Source organism: Stegostoma tigrinum, unplaced genomic scaffold (genome assembly GCF_030684315.1).
Source record: "Stegostoma tigrinum isolate sSteTig4 unplaced genomic scaffold, sSteTig4.hap1 scaffold_278, whole genome shotgun sequence".
NCBI classification, from domain to species: domain Eukaryota; kingdom Metazoa; phylum Chordata; class Chondrichthyes; order Orectolobiformes; family Stegostomatidae; genus Stegostoma; species Stegostoma tigrinum.
The window spans coordinates 109914-124296 of NW_026728206.1; the positions used below are offsets into that span (position 1 = coordinate 109914).

General features: G+C 43.5%; 1 long non-coding RNA gene across 1 annotated transcript; it reads right to left on the reverse strand.

Annotated features, from left to right (window-relative positions):
* Positions 1-489: 489 nt before the first annotated feature.
* Positions 490-13867, reverse strand: LOC132208075 (uncharacterized). The gene is made up of 3 exons (XR_009444170.1): positions 13758-13867; positions 12755-12885; positions 490-2099 (listed from the first exon to the last, which is right to left on the reverse strand). It is a non-coding gene; the product is annotated as an uncharacterized LOC132208075 (long non-coding RNA).
* Between the last annotated feature and the right edge of the window lie 516 nt (positions 13868-14383).

Consider the following 14383-nt stretch of genomic DNA (forward strand, 5'->3'; position numbering starts at 1 on the left):
TGGATAAACTGCAGAATTTGGCTGAAACTTGGCAAATGGAGTTTAATACGGATAAATGCGAGGTGATTCATTTTCAGACGTTTCGTCACCATTCTAGGTAACATCATCAGTGATGATGTTACCTAGAATGGTGACGAAATGTCTGAAAACAAACCTTCCAGCTCAGCGAGCAAACTCACATCCAGAACCTCAACCTGAGCTACAAATCTTCTCAAAACTCTTGAGGTGATTCACTTTGGGAGGAATAATAGGAAGGCAGAAGACTGGGTCATTGGAAAACAAATATTGGTAGTGTGGATGTGCAGAGGGATCTTGGTGTCCATCTACGTAGACCCCTGAAAGTTGCCACCCAGGTTGATAGTGCTGTCAAGGCGGCTTACGGTGTGTTAGGTTTTATTGGTAGAGGGATTGAGTTCCGGAGCTGTGATGTTGTCAAGTTCGTTTTCGGAGACCCTCATGGACTTACTGCAATAACAAGACACTGGCCTGTTTAGAAAAACACAAATCCTTTTATAACCAGCTAAGTGCAAGCTGTGGAGAATTACTGTACTCAACCCAGCACAGAGTGCACAGTCTCAAGTAATTCTCCCCGAGCAGCGGACAGTCCCCGCTTTTTATAGTTTACAAAAGACATGATACATAAAACGATTTCACAACTTACAGTGACATGATACATAAAACAATTACTACAACAGACAAAAACAGGATACCAAACAGTTATTCCATCAACAATATAAAAGACCAGGATATAGTATCGATTGCTAGTGAAGCAGCTGCTAATGGCAGGAGGCGATTTCGAATTGTTGGCCGGGACAGATTCTGATTTCAAGTTGCCAGTGTGTCTGACTAGAACAAAGTCAGTGCCCTGGTCCCTTTGTCAGCGATAGAAGTTACATGCTTCAGAGGTTTCACACCTTTACAAAACTTCCCCAGCTAACCCTATTGAAACAGTTTGATTCGGATTTTAATTCAGTCAGGAATCTTAAGACAGTGTCTGCAGACCGATGTGTGAGAAGAAAAGGAGTTACAAAAGCTTTACACTGAATTCCTAACTGGGCAGGAAGCTTCAGGGTAGTGCCTGCATATCAATGTGTAGGTGGATAAGAGTTTACTTCTATAAATTAAAGTCTCTGTGCAGGAATCAAATGCAGACAAAAGATTTTAATTTATAGAAGTATATAAATGAATGGGATGTTTTCACATTCACATGCCTCAGACAGTTTAACTGAAGGTCCATAACAGCGAAACATCAACAGTTACTTAGGGCTCTGAAACTATCTGTATAACAGTCATGTAAATATTACTCGCCCAGCTGTGAGCTGATAGTGGGGTAGAGAAGCTCTGAAGATAGTATGGAAGTGGCAGTCCTGTTGAAATTAGAGGACTCAGAACTTTGTCAGAAACTGAACAGCATCCTGTTTTGTTGTAAGAACTTACATATACATTTATTTTATATCAATGTTACATGCAACCCTTCTGACGTGAAAATGCCTTAATATGCTGTTTCTGAGTAGCTGTAAATGGAAGTGTCTCCGAGCTCGGCTGATAGACCTCTTCCGCGTGTATGTGGTACAAGTTTGAATAAACTCACCTTGTTTCAATCCAGTGAGGTCTGAAGACACAATGTTTTTTAAAAACCAGCTATCCATGGAAGAATAATATTCTCTGGTTCCTATTGAACTTAACTTTGTCATGATTCCTTAATACAATGCTCTGTCAAATGGAGCCTTAAGATAGTGGATAGTCACTCTCACATTTGGAATTCAGCTGTTTGGTCCATGTTTGCACCAAGAATGTAGGGAGGAGAGGAGATGAGTGGCCCTTGCTTAACTCAAACTGAGATCCATCACTATGATATTACAAAGCAAGTGCTGCTTGATGTCATTGTTGTCACCCTGTTTTGACTGCATTTACGTACTGACAGGCCAGACAACTGACTGAAGGCTTGTCCACACAGACCACATGTATGGTTTCTCTTCACTGTAAACGATGCTTGTTCCTTCCATGTTCAAAGCTCCTGAGAATTACGTGTCCCTGGCAGTTTTTGATCCCGTGTTTGAGTTGAGCTGCCTGTCAGTAAATGTTCCCTTTCAAATTTCCTGGAAAATAAATTTAATACAGTAAAAGTAGAATGAAAGCTGCCGGATTGTCACCTGGCTCACAAGAAACTGCGGGGTGTTGCAAGTCAGGAATGAAAATAAAAGTTGCTGGAAAAGCTCAGCAGGACTGACAACATCTGTGAATGAAAAAAAACAGAGTGAATGTTTCAGGTCTGGTGACCCTTTCTCAAGTTGAGAGTAAGGGTCACCAGACACGAAACAGAAATTCTGTTTTTTTTTCCTTCACGATGTTGTCAGTCTTGTTGAGCTATTCCACTTGGATCATTTGATATCTTTGAAAGGACAGAAGATGAAAAATACAGGACAAATCAGGCTGTGGGAACTGGCTGCAGAGCCAATCATTATTTGTGCAGAGCCAGAGTGGGAGGTTTGAGTGAGACCACAACAATGCTGTCGGTGTAACAATACAAACCGTACACCTATCTGACCATAACCTGTGTCACTCTGTAACTGGATACGTGTAAATGACCGAGGCTTGCTGAAAATGCATTCCTGTAAGCAAGTCGGAATTCATGGTCCTCCTTTCGATAATTAATTCCCCTTTTGCACTGGTGAGATTTGCATTTTGAGTACTTGTGTTCAGTTCTGGTCACCCAACTTAAAGAAGGTTATGAAACATTTCGGGGCAAATTCAGTGGACTAATACCTGGAATGAGTGGATTGCCTTAAAAGAAAATCTAGAGGAAAATCGAGACAGGCTCGCCTGTGTCCTCTGGAGGTGAGAAAAGAAAGAGGAGACTAAATTGGAACATGAAAGTTCCTGAGGGGACCTGACCAGATGCATGGTGAAAACGTGGTCCCTCTTCTGGAAGGATCTACAACTGAGGGTCATTGTTTAAAGGTAAGGGTGAGTCCATTTGAAATAGTGAGGAACATTTCTTTTCTCTCAGAGGGCTGAGAACCTTTGTGACTCCCTTCGTCAAAAGGCAGTGGATGCAGATTCTTGCTGACCAAGACGATGAAAGATATTCTGAGATATGCAGGCACATAGAGCTGAGGTTGAAATTAGATCAGCAGTGATTTTATAGAGTCGCAGAGCAGGGTCGAGGGGCCGAGTGGCCTACACTTGTTCCTCATTCCTTTGTTTGAATAAACCGCAAGACAAAGAAACTCGAGTCTTGTCTGATTACTGTGGGTGAGGGGGTTCAGGGTTTGTATTCCCACTTCACTCACCCAGTGGATTAGTTCCTCTCTACACCCCAAACAGCTTCAATTAACATTGGAAAAAATTTAATCACATCAGCCGTCATCCTTCTAACTTACAGGGAAAACATCATTCCTAGTGGGATGATGCATTTTAAATCGGAGTAGAGAACACACAAATTAGGAATCAGAGTTGTCCATTCTGTCCCTCGAGCCTCAAGAAGGTCAAAGCTGATCTATTTACGCTTCGATTCCACATTCCCACTTGGCCTTAATAATTAAAAAAAAACACCCTGTGGGCATTGCTGGCTGAGTTTAGTTGTCATGGAGAAGGTGGCAGTGATCTGCCTGCATAAACCACAGTAGCCCATGAGTGGTAGGTGGACACAATGCTGTTAGGCAGAGAATTCAGGATTTTGAACCAGCAGTACTGAAGGTGTAGCAATACATTTCCAAGTCAGGATGGTGAGTGGCGTGGAGGGAATTCACGCCCAACACAGTCTACAGCACGGAAAAAGGCTCTTCTGGCTCTGTCTGCCCTTGACACTATCTTCCAAGGACTCTGTTATTCCATCTTTTATAGCTGACCCTAACATATTTTTCCAACCAACAATTTTATGCAAATTCCCTGTTTTCTTTCTGACTACCTTCTTACATACTGGGGTTACATTAGCAATCCTCCAATCCATAAAAAACTGACGGTGTATAGAATTTGGAGGATAACCACTTGTGCATCTATTATTTCTACAGCCACTTCCTAAGGTACTTTGAGATGAAGGTTATCAGTCTCTGGAGATTTATCTGCCTGTTATCCCATTAGTTTTTCCAATATCATTTTCCTACTAATACTGATTCCACCTTCCTATTAGACCCTGAGATCCCCTTAATTTTGGGACATTATTTGTATCCTCCTTCTTGAAAACCTCAGTTATATTTAATTGGTCTGCCATCACTTTGCACCCCATTATAAATTCATTGTTTCTGCTTGTAAGGAGAGCCCATATTCTTCGTGACCAGTCTTTCACTACCAATCTTCAACGAAGAGTTTAATGATGATCATGAAACCGTTGTCAATCGTCAGGAAAAAAAAATCATCTGGCTCACGGCTATCCTTCAGGGAAAGCACGGCCCGTTTCTATCTCCTTCCCAAAATCCACAAACCTGCCTGTCCTGGTCGACCCATCGTCTCAGCCTGCTCCTGCCTCACCGAACTCATCTCCACCTATCTGGACTCCATTTTCTCCCCTTTGGTCCAGGAACTCCCCACCTACGTCCGTGAAACCACCAACGCCCTCCACCTCCTCCAGGAATTCCAATTCCCTGACCCCCAACAGCTCATATTCACCACGGACGTCCAGTCCCTATACACCTGCATTCCGCATGCAGATGGCCTCAAGGCCCTCCGCTTCTTCCTGTCCCGCAGGCCCGACCAGTCCCCCTCCACCAACACTCTCACCTGCCTAGCTGAACTCGTCCTCACCCTCAACAACTTCTCTTTTGACTCCTCCCACTTCCTACAGACTAAGGGGGTGGCCATGGGCACCCGCATGGTCCACAGCTATGCCTGCCTCTTTGTAGGTTACGTGGAACAGTCGCTCTTCCACACCGACACAGGCCCCAAACCCCACCTCTTCCTCCGGTACATTGATGACTGTATCAGCGCCGCGTCTTGCTCCCCAGAGGGCTCGAACAGTTCATCCACTTCACCAACACCTTCCACCCTAACCTTCAGTTCACCTGGGCCATCTCCAGCACATCCCTCACCTTCCTGGACCTCTCAGTCGCCATCTCAGGCAACCAGCTTGTAACTGATGTCCATTTCAAGCACACTGACCCCCACAGCTACCTAGAATACACCACCCCCCCACCCACCCTCCTGCAAAAAATTCCAACCCCTATTCCCAATTCCTCCGCCTCCGTCGCATCTGCTCCCACGATAAGACATTCCACTCCCGCACATCCCATGATCACTCTCCAGCTTTGTGAAGAATTCTATCCTATTGTGGTCACTCATCCATCCTTAAGGGCCCATACTCAACTGAATTGTCAATTATTCCATCCTCATCATACAATACCCATCTGATTCTTCAACATGTTGATTCATAAAATTGTACCATATAGACAATAAGGATCCCTCCTGCACTGTACTGCTACAGTGTGATTTGGGCAATTGATAAGTAGGTTGCAGTCACCTGTAATTAAAGCCATAACTTTATGCCTTGTATCTCTCAATTCCACCCTAATGCCTTCCCCAATATTACTGCAGCTTGGGGTCCATATGCAGCACTAAGGTCATTTTCTGCCCATTGGTGTTTCTCAGCTGAACCCAAACAGACTCTACTTCAATACACCCTATATCCTGGCTCACATCAGTTTCCTGTTTTAATCAGCAGCTCCTGACAAATCCTTTTCCTTCTTTCCTGCCCAATCCATCTTCCTCAGACAACCCACTGATTCCAGGTTTCAATCTTGTAAACCTCCTCTGAGCCACTTTGAATAAACGAACGGAAGACCAAAACCTGCAGACAGTATTCGAGATTTGGTTTGACACCTTCCTTGTACAAATGAAGCAGAACATCTTTTCATTGATGATTATTTGTTGTCATAACAAGGGAGATGGCCTCGTGGTTTTCTGGATTTCAGAGAGATCTTAATCAATTGGGGCAATGGGCTGAGGAATGGCAGATTGAATTTTATTTGGATAAATGTTTGTTTTACCACAACGCAATACTTCACAAGGGCAGGACTTGCACAATTAACGGTTGGGCTCTGGGTAGTGTTGCAAATCAGAAAAAAAAAACCTCGGGTTTCAGGTACATCTTTCTTTGAAATTTGCATCACAGGTAGACAGGGTGGTGAGGAAGGCATTTAGTACACTTGTCTTCATTGCTCAGTCCTTTGAGTACAGGAGTTGGGAAGTGATGTTGGCGAGTCCTCTTCTGGAGGACTGCGTGCTGCTCTGGTTATCCTGTTGTGGGAAGAATATTGTTAAACTGGATTGGGTTTGGAAAAACACTTACCAGGATATTGCCAGGAATGAAGGCGTTGAGTTATAAACATACGCTAGATTGGCGGGAACTTCTTTCACGGGAAGGTAAGAGGTTGAGGGATGACCTTATGTAGGTTTAAAAAAAATAATGAGAGACACAGATAAAGAATAGCAAAGGTCGTTTCCCTCAGGTTGGGGATTTCAAAACCAGGGGCATATTTTTAAAATGACAGGAGAAAGATTTTAAAAAAGACATGACGGGCATTTTTTTGTTTTATATAGAGTGCTCAGTGTGTGGAACGAACTGCCAGAGGAAGTGATGGATGTGGGTAGTAACGATGTTTGAAAAACATTCAGATAAGGACATGAATTTGAATGGTTTGGAGCGAATATGGGCCAATCGCAGGGATTTTTTTTAAAAATAAGGAAAACATTGCTGCTATCACTAGAAGAGATGTTTCTGAAAAATCATCCCATGAAAACATATGTTGAAATTAGAAATAAGAAATAAGAAAGGAACAATCATCTAATTGGATTGTACCATAGGTGTCCGAATAGTCAGAGGGAAACTGAGGAACAAATATGCAGAGGGATCTCAGATATGTGTAAGAATAACAAGGTTATAATAGTTGGTGATTTTCAGTTTCCAAACATTTACTGGGACTGCCATTGTGTTAAAGGTTTAGATGGGGAGTATTTTCTGAAATGCGATCAAGAAATTTTTCTTTATCAATAAATCGATGTTCCTATGGGAAAAAAAATAAGGCATAGCAAGTGACTGAAGTGACAGTACAGGGAAACTTTGAGTCTTGTGACAGAATTACTATCAGTTTTAAAACAATTTTGGAACAGGATATGCCTTCCAGAAAAAGTAAAAGCTTTAATTGGAGTAAGGCAAATTTTAATGCTATAAGAAAAGAACTTTCAACACTTCTGAAGAAGGATTAACAGACCCGCAACATTAACTCTGATTTGTCCGTCACAGATGCTGCCAGACCTGCTAAGCTTTTCCAGCAGCTTCTGTTTTTATAACTTTCAAAAGTTGACATGAGTAGACGGCAGGTATAAGGATGTCTGATAAGTGCGGGGAGGGCTTTCAAAAAGGTGACAATTCAGAGTCATTATGTCTCTGAAAGAGTGAAAGGTAAGGTTGGTTGGATTAGAGAACAATGGTGAAAAAAGATACTCGGGTTTTAGTCAAGAATAAAAAAATATATGAATTAGTAGATATATAAAAAAAACTTGGCTCAAATGAATCTCTTGAAAGTGTAAACAGTGTTAGGGGCATTCTTAAACAGGAGATCAGGATGGCAAAAAGGAAACATGAAACTGCCTTGGTTGATAAGCTTAAGAATAATTCAAAGAGTTTCTACAAGTGCATTAAAAGCAAGTGAGCACCGAAAGAGCAAGCAGGGCTCCATAAAGATGAAAGAGATTAACTCTGTGTTGAGCATCAGGAGAGGAGAGAGATTTGAAAGGAATATATTTCATCAGTTTTCACTGTTGAGAAAGAAATTGACGGGGGACAAGTCAGGGGTGGAAATATTTTGGTTTGAAAACTGTTCATGGAGATGGGGGAGATTTTCAATGAATATTTCTCCTCAGTATTTACTAAGCAGAGAATCATGGATGCTAAGGAAACAAGGGAAGCAAGTGGGTATGTTTTGGACCATCGAGGTGGCGTTTGCAGCCTTAAAGCACATTAAGGTTGATTATTCCACTGGATCTGATGAAGTCCATCTTTAGACACTGTGGGAGGCTGGGAAAGAAATTGCAGAGACCCTTGCAGAGATTTTTCCCTTCATCTTTTCTCACGACTTAAATTCCAGAAGACTGGAGGGTGGCTAATGTTGTCCCATTGGTTAAGAAAGGTAGCAAAGACCAGCCAGGGAACTACAGGCCAGTGAACCAGTGGTAGACAAGGTATTGGAGATGATATTCAGGGAGTCAATCAACCAAAGCTGGGATATTCAAGATCTGATGAGGGATAGTCAGCATGGATTTATGCACAGGAATCATGTCTGACAAATCTATTCAAGTTTTTTGAGGAGTTAAGCAAGAGGACTGATGAGGTTAGGGCAGCGAATGCTGTCTATATGGACTTTAGTAAGGCCTTCAACAAGGTACGTTATGGCAGCCTAGTCATGAAGGTTCGGTTGTGTGGGATCCAGGGAGAGCTAGCTCATGGGATTCGAAATTGGGTCGATGGTAGAAAGCATAGCATGATGGCTGAATGTTGGTTCTCGGACTGGAGGCCTGTGGCTAATGGTGTGCCACGGGGGTCGATGCTGGGATCTTTGCTATTTGTCCCTTACATAAATGATCTGGATATGAATGTATATGCCATGATTAGTAATTTTGTATCACCTGCAAATTTAAGAGGTATCGCTGAGGTATCAAAAATTACAGGGGGATTGTGATCAGATGTGGAAGTGGGCTGAGGATTGCCAAATGAAATTCAACGCAGCTAAGTGTGAGGTGTTGGCCTTTGGAAAGTTCAGCCAAGGTAGGAGTTATACAGTAAATGGTGAAGTTCTGAGGAATATTGTGAAACAGAGAGACCGAGAAACACAAGTGCACAGTTGGTTCAAAGCAGCATCACAGGTAGACAGGGTGGTTCAGAAAGCATTTAGCATGCTGGCCTTCTTCAGTCGATGCATTGCATATAAGAGTTTGGATGTTGTGTTAAAGATGTGCAGGTCATTGGTGAGGCCACACTTGCAGTGTGGTGTACAGTTTTGGTCACCCTGTTACAGGAAAGGCAAAGTTAAACTGGAAAATGTGCAAAGAGGAGTTACAAGGATGTTGCTAGGAATAGTAGGTGAGTTCTGAGGAGAGGTTGGCCAGGATTGGACTTTATTCCTTGCAATGGAGGAGAATGAGGGCTGAACTTATTGAGGTGAATAAAATCATGAATGGCATAGATAGAATGAATGCACGTAGTCTTTTTCCCAGGGATGGGGAATGGAAAACTAGAGTGTACAGATTTAAGGTGAGAGGGGGCAGATTTAAGGAGGACGTGAGGGGCAACTTCTTCACACAGACAGTGGTGCATATTTGGAATGGGCTGCCAGAGGAAGTCGTTGAGACAGGTACAATAGCAACGTTTAAAACACATTTTGGCAGGTACATGGATGGAAGTGTTTAGAGGGGGATATGGACCAAATGCAGGCAGTTAGAAATTGCTGAGTGGGCACCATAGTTAGCACAGACCAGTTTGGGCCGAAGGGCCTGTTTCCATGCTGTATTACACTCTGACTTTAAACCTCCAGGTCCTGCTCTAGTGCATCAAACCATGTTGTGGGAAGTTAAAGAGAAAACATGGGGCCACGTTGCAGAAATATTTGTATCATCTATAATTACGAGTGAGGTGCCAGATGACTGGAGAGTGGCTAAAATTGTGCCTTTGTTTAAGGAATATCAGGAGAAGCCTGGGAGCTGTAGACCTGAGTCTGACTTCGGTTTTGGGCATGTAGTTGAAGGTAATTGTCAAATGTAGGATTTATGCATTTGGAGAGTCAAGGAATGATTAGTTGATTGAGTTTTTTGGAGAAGTAGCAAAGAAAATTATTGATGGCAGAACGGTGGACGTAGTTTATTTTGACAAGAGTAAAGTTTTTGACAAGGTTCAACAAGGTGGACTAATCAGTAAAGTTAGATCGTATGGGATTCGGGGGAGCTTGTCAACTGGATACAAATATGGCTTAGTGACAGGGCACAGGGACTGGTGGTAGAGGGTTGTTTGTCAGACCGGAGGCCTGTTACCAGAAGTGTTCCACAGGGGTCAGTGTTCACTCCAATTTTGTTTGACTTTATATAAAAAAAAGCGATTTAGATGAGAATAGTGGAGACATGGTCAGTAAGTTTGCAGATGACACCAAAATAGGCAGGATAGTGGACAGCGAAGTAGGCTGTCCAAGTTTACAAAGAGATCTTGATTTATAGGGTTAAGAGGCTGAGGAATGGGAGGTTGTGTTTAATTTGGATAAAGGCAAGGTATTTCATTTTGGTAAAACAAACAAGATCAGGACTTGTACAATTAAACGTAGGGCCTTGGGGTTAGTGTTGTCGAACAGAGAGACCTCAGGGTTCAGGCCCTTAATTCTGTGAGGTTGGCATCACATGTAGAAAGGGTGGTGAAGTCGGTGTTTAGCCTGCTTGCCTTCACTGCTCAGACCTTTTGAGTATAGGAGTTGGGACGTTATGTTGAACTTGTGCAGAACATCAGTGAGGCCTCTTCTGGAGTAGTGTGTCCACTTCAGATCTCCTGTTCTTCGAAGGATATCATCAACCCGGGGAGGATTCAGCAAAGATTTAGCAGGAAGTTGCCAGGAATGGAGGTTGAGAATCATAACGAGAGGTTTGATTGGTTGAGGCATTTTTCCACTGCAGTCTAAGAATGGAGGGGTGATTTATATGTTTATAAAATCATGAAGAGTACACCTAAGGTGACTGGAAGATCCCTTTTCATTTGCGAGGGGAATTTCAAGACTGGGGGGCTGCAGAAAGCAAACTGAAACGTTCCCTGTTCATGTCAGAATCTGGGCAGTTCTTATTGCCAGACTATTTGACGAAGGGCCAAAGAGGTGGAGGTTAGGTGATGCTTCTCGTGGCTGGATTAGCTTTCTACTCTGGGTGGCTTCATGCTGCACTTACAGTCTACAGGTTACCAGTACTGGAGGGTATGAGTTATGAGGAGAGACTGGGACTTCACTGGAAAATAGGAGGTTGAGCAGTGGCTTTCGAGAGGTTTATAAAATCGTGAGGGGTATAATGTGAACAGCAAGGGTCTTCTCCATTGGATCGGGGAGTCCAAAACTAGAAGGTATTTTTTAAACAGGAGAGGAGAAAGATTTGAAGGGAAACCAGGGGAAGCTGTTTCAAACAGAAGGTTGTTTCTATGTGGAATGAACTGCCAAAGGAAGTGGTAGATGCAGGTACACTTCCAATATTTAAAAGACATTTGGACAGGTACATGAATAGGAAAGGTTTAGAGGGATATGGACCCAACTCAAGCAAGTGGGACTCGTTCAGTTTGGGAAGCCTGGTCGGCATGGACAAGTTGTAATGAAGGAGGCTAGAGAACTCAAATAATTTTTGATATTTTGAAAATAGTTCACATTACAGGAGACGAAGTGCTAAATGTCTCAGAAAATATAAAGGTTGACAAATCTCCAGTACCTGATCTAGTGTATCTGAGGATGTTGTGGGAAGTAAGGGAGGAAATTGCAGAAATATTCGTATCATCTATAAATATGGGTGGGTGTGAGATGACTGGAGAGAGGCTGATATTATCTCTTTGTTTTAGAAGGGATGTGGGAGAAGCCTGAGAACTATGAACCTTAGAATAACACTGGAAAACAGTGACAGAATTAGAGTCAGTATGGATTTACGAAAGGGAAATCATGTTGGACAAAACTGCCGGAATGTTTCAAGAATGCAACATTTAGAGTTGAAAAGGCAGTGGATGTGGCTTATGTCGGCTTTGCGAAGGAATTCAAAGGTCCCACAGAAGAGATTAGCACGTACATTTAAAGCATGAGAGATTGGGTATTCACAGGGATACAGAACTGTTTGGCACAAGGTAACAGTCACTTCTTGTATGCCGACCAGTGACCAGTGTGGTACTGTGGTCCATGGTGGATCCCAGGTATTTATACAATCAATTAGTCATTTAAATGAGAAATGTGTCTCAGTTCGAGATTATCAAGTTGGATTACAAAACTAGGAAAACACAAGTCACTGACAGGAAGCATGCAGGTGGAGCAGGGGGTGAAGAAGGCAAATGGTATTTTGACCTGCAGAGTGACAGCATTTGAGTACAGGAGCAGGGATGTCTTGCTGAAATTGTACAGGATCTTAGTGAGACCACACCTGGAATGGTATGTGTAAATTTCTAAATTTTATCTGAGGAAGGAACTTCTGGCTCTGGAGGCTGTTCACAGCAGTTGATTAGACAGATTCCTGGGATGGCAAGACTTCCATATAAGAATAGGATGGATTGGTTAGGATGAAATTCACTGGAGTTTAGAAGAATGAGGAAAGATTTCACAGAAACCAATAAAATTCTAGGTAAATACAGGAAGGATGTTGTCAATGACCAGGGAGTCAGAGATTAGGGGCATGGGCTAGGCTGTAAAGGATTGAAATGAGGAAATCAAAAAAAAATACAGAGACTGGTGACCCTGTGAAATTTGCTGCCACAGAAAGCAGTTAAGGCCGAACACTGGATGCTTCCAAGAAGAAGATAATATGTATAGTTGTCGGGGCTTAAGGAATCAAAGGGTCTGGCTCTCAAGCGGGAAGAGGCTGAGTAGAATGATCAGTCATGATCAAAGTGACTAGCGGAGAAGGATCGAAAGCTACAATGGCCTGCACCTGTTCCTATTTTCTATGTTTCCATTCTGTTGAAGGGTGGAACATAAGAACAAAATGACGATAATTGATACAAAAAAACAGCACAACCTTATCACCACTGGATGAAAATCCTGTAACTCCTTACCAAATTGCAACATGGGAGCTACTTCACTACGCAGATTGCAGCAGTTCAAGAACGTGCAGAGTGATTTTGGAAGCTTCTGCAGTGGCTGCTCTGTCTCTCATTTTCATCCAGTTTTCAAGTTGTTGAATGTTCTGAGAAAAGTAAGAGAGTATGTCAGAAATATCTTTGGAAGTTTGCTGATACTGGGGGAAGCAAGGGGTGGGATAGGGGCTGCAGGTACAAAGGGGGCAAATTTGGGGAAGGGAACAATGAGATAAACAACTGGCTGGATTTTGTGGTGGGGTGATGGGTGAAGAATAACCCCAATATCCAAACCACAGGGCCCCACCCTGCTCAGCTCTCTCCCTCCACTCTGTGGTCTTTCTCTGAGCCTCGGTCAGACCAGCAGCCAGCTGCTGTGACAGAGGCTCAGTGTCAAAGATGCGCATTTGGCCCAGTTTTAAAGTCATTCTGTTTGACCACATTCCCTCCCAAACTTGCTGGCACCAGTTCTCAGATGCTAATCTTATTGATGGCCAAAAGAGTCTACACAGTTTTTGAATAATAAACAACCTCCAATTAACTTCCAGGCCTGGCCTCAGAAACCAATAATTGATTTTGTATTGTATTTTTAGCACAACTACTGCTCACAGTCCAGACGTCACCGTTCAACTCTCAGATTCAAACCAAAATGATTTTTAAAAAACTCAGCGCGGGTGCTAACACAGGACACAGTGGAAAGACCTCTAACCAATGAGTACACATTTGAGTTCTGCTCTAAAGAGAACACCTCTCATTGCTGTAATCACATTCTGAAGTGGCTTGACAGGGTAAAAGCTGACAGGACTTTCCCTCTCACAGGACAGTCTCGGCCTGTTTCAGGGAAGAAGCCTGAGGCTCTCTGCAACCTACACGCAGCACCAGAAGACCCCTGTTTGGGACCTGAGACCTAAACTGAGCAACCCTGCAGCCCTCTTGCTGGAATACAGCACCGAAGCTGCCCTCCCCTTTAACCTGTCCTCACCGCTTGTGGCTCTCAGGGAGGACCATTGCATTCGGGATATCTCTCCCAGTGCGCATGCTCACAGTCATAATGAGCTGTGCGCATGCTCCATAGCTGAAGATGCCGGTTGACATCTAACGACCAATAGCAAGCAAGAGGCGGGACAGAAAAGGCACCGGAAATGCTTCTCCTCCAACCAATCAGAGGACAAGGGCGGGGCCCATTTCTCAGCGAGAATCCCCGGACCCGAAACGTCAGCTGTATTTACTCCGTCACAGAAGCTGCGAGACCCGCTGGGCTTTGTTTTTGGTCACGTCATTCGTGCGGCGGGTGGGCGGGGTTATTCTTCCACCAATCAGGGGGAGACAATGGGAGCTGCGGATGCTGGAGAGTGTGAGATAACAAGCTGTGGAGCTGGATGGACACAGCAGGACAAGCAGCATCTCAGGGGCACAAAAGCTGGTGTTTCGGGCCTCGACCCTTCTTCATAAAAGGGGGATGGGGCGAGCAATGGGAGGGGGAGTGTTTAGTGCGAACCGAACATGGGTGATCTGCAAAGTTGTGACCAAGACTCCGCTTGGTTTCTCCGGTGTAGCGGAGCCACAATGGGAACAGTGGATGCAGTCTACCACATTAGCTGATGTGCG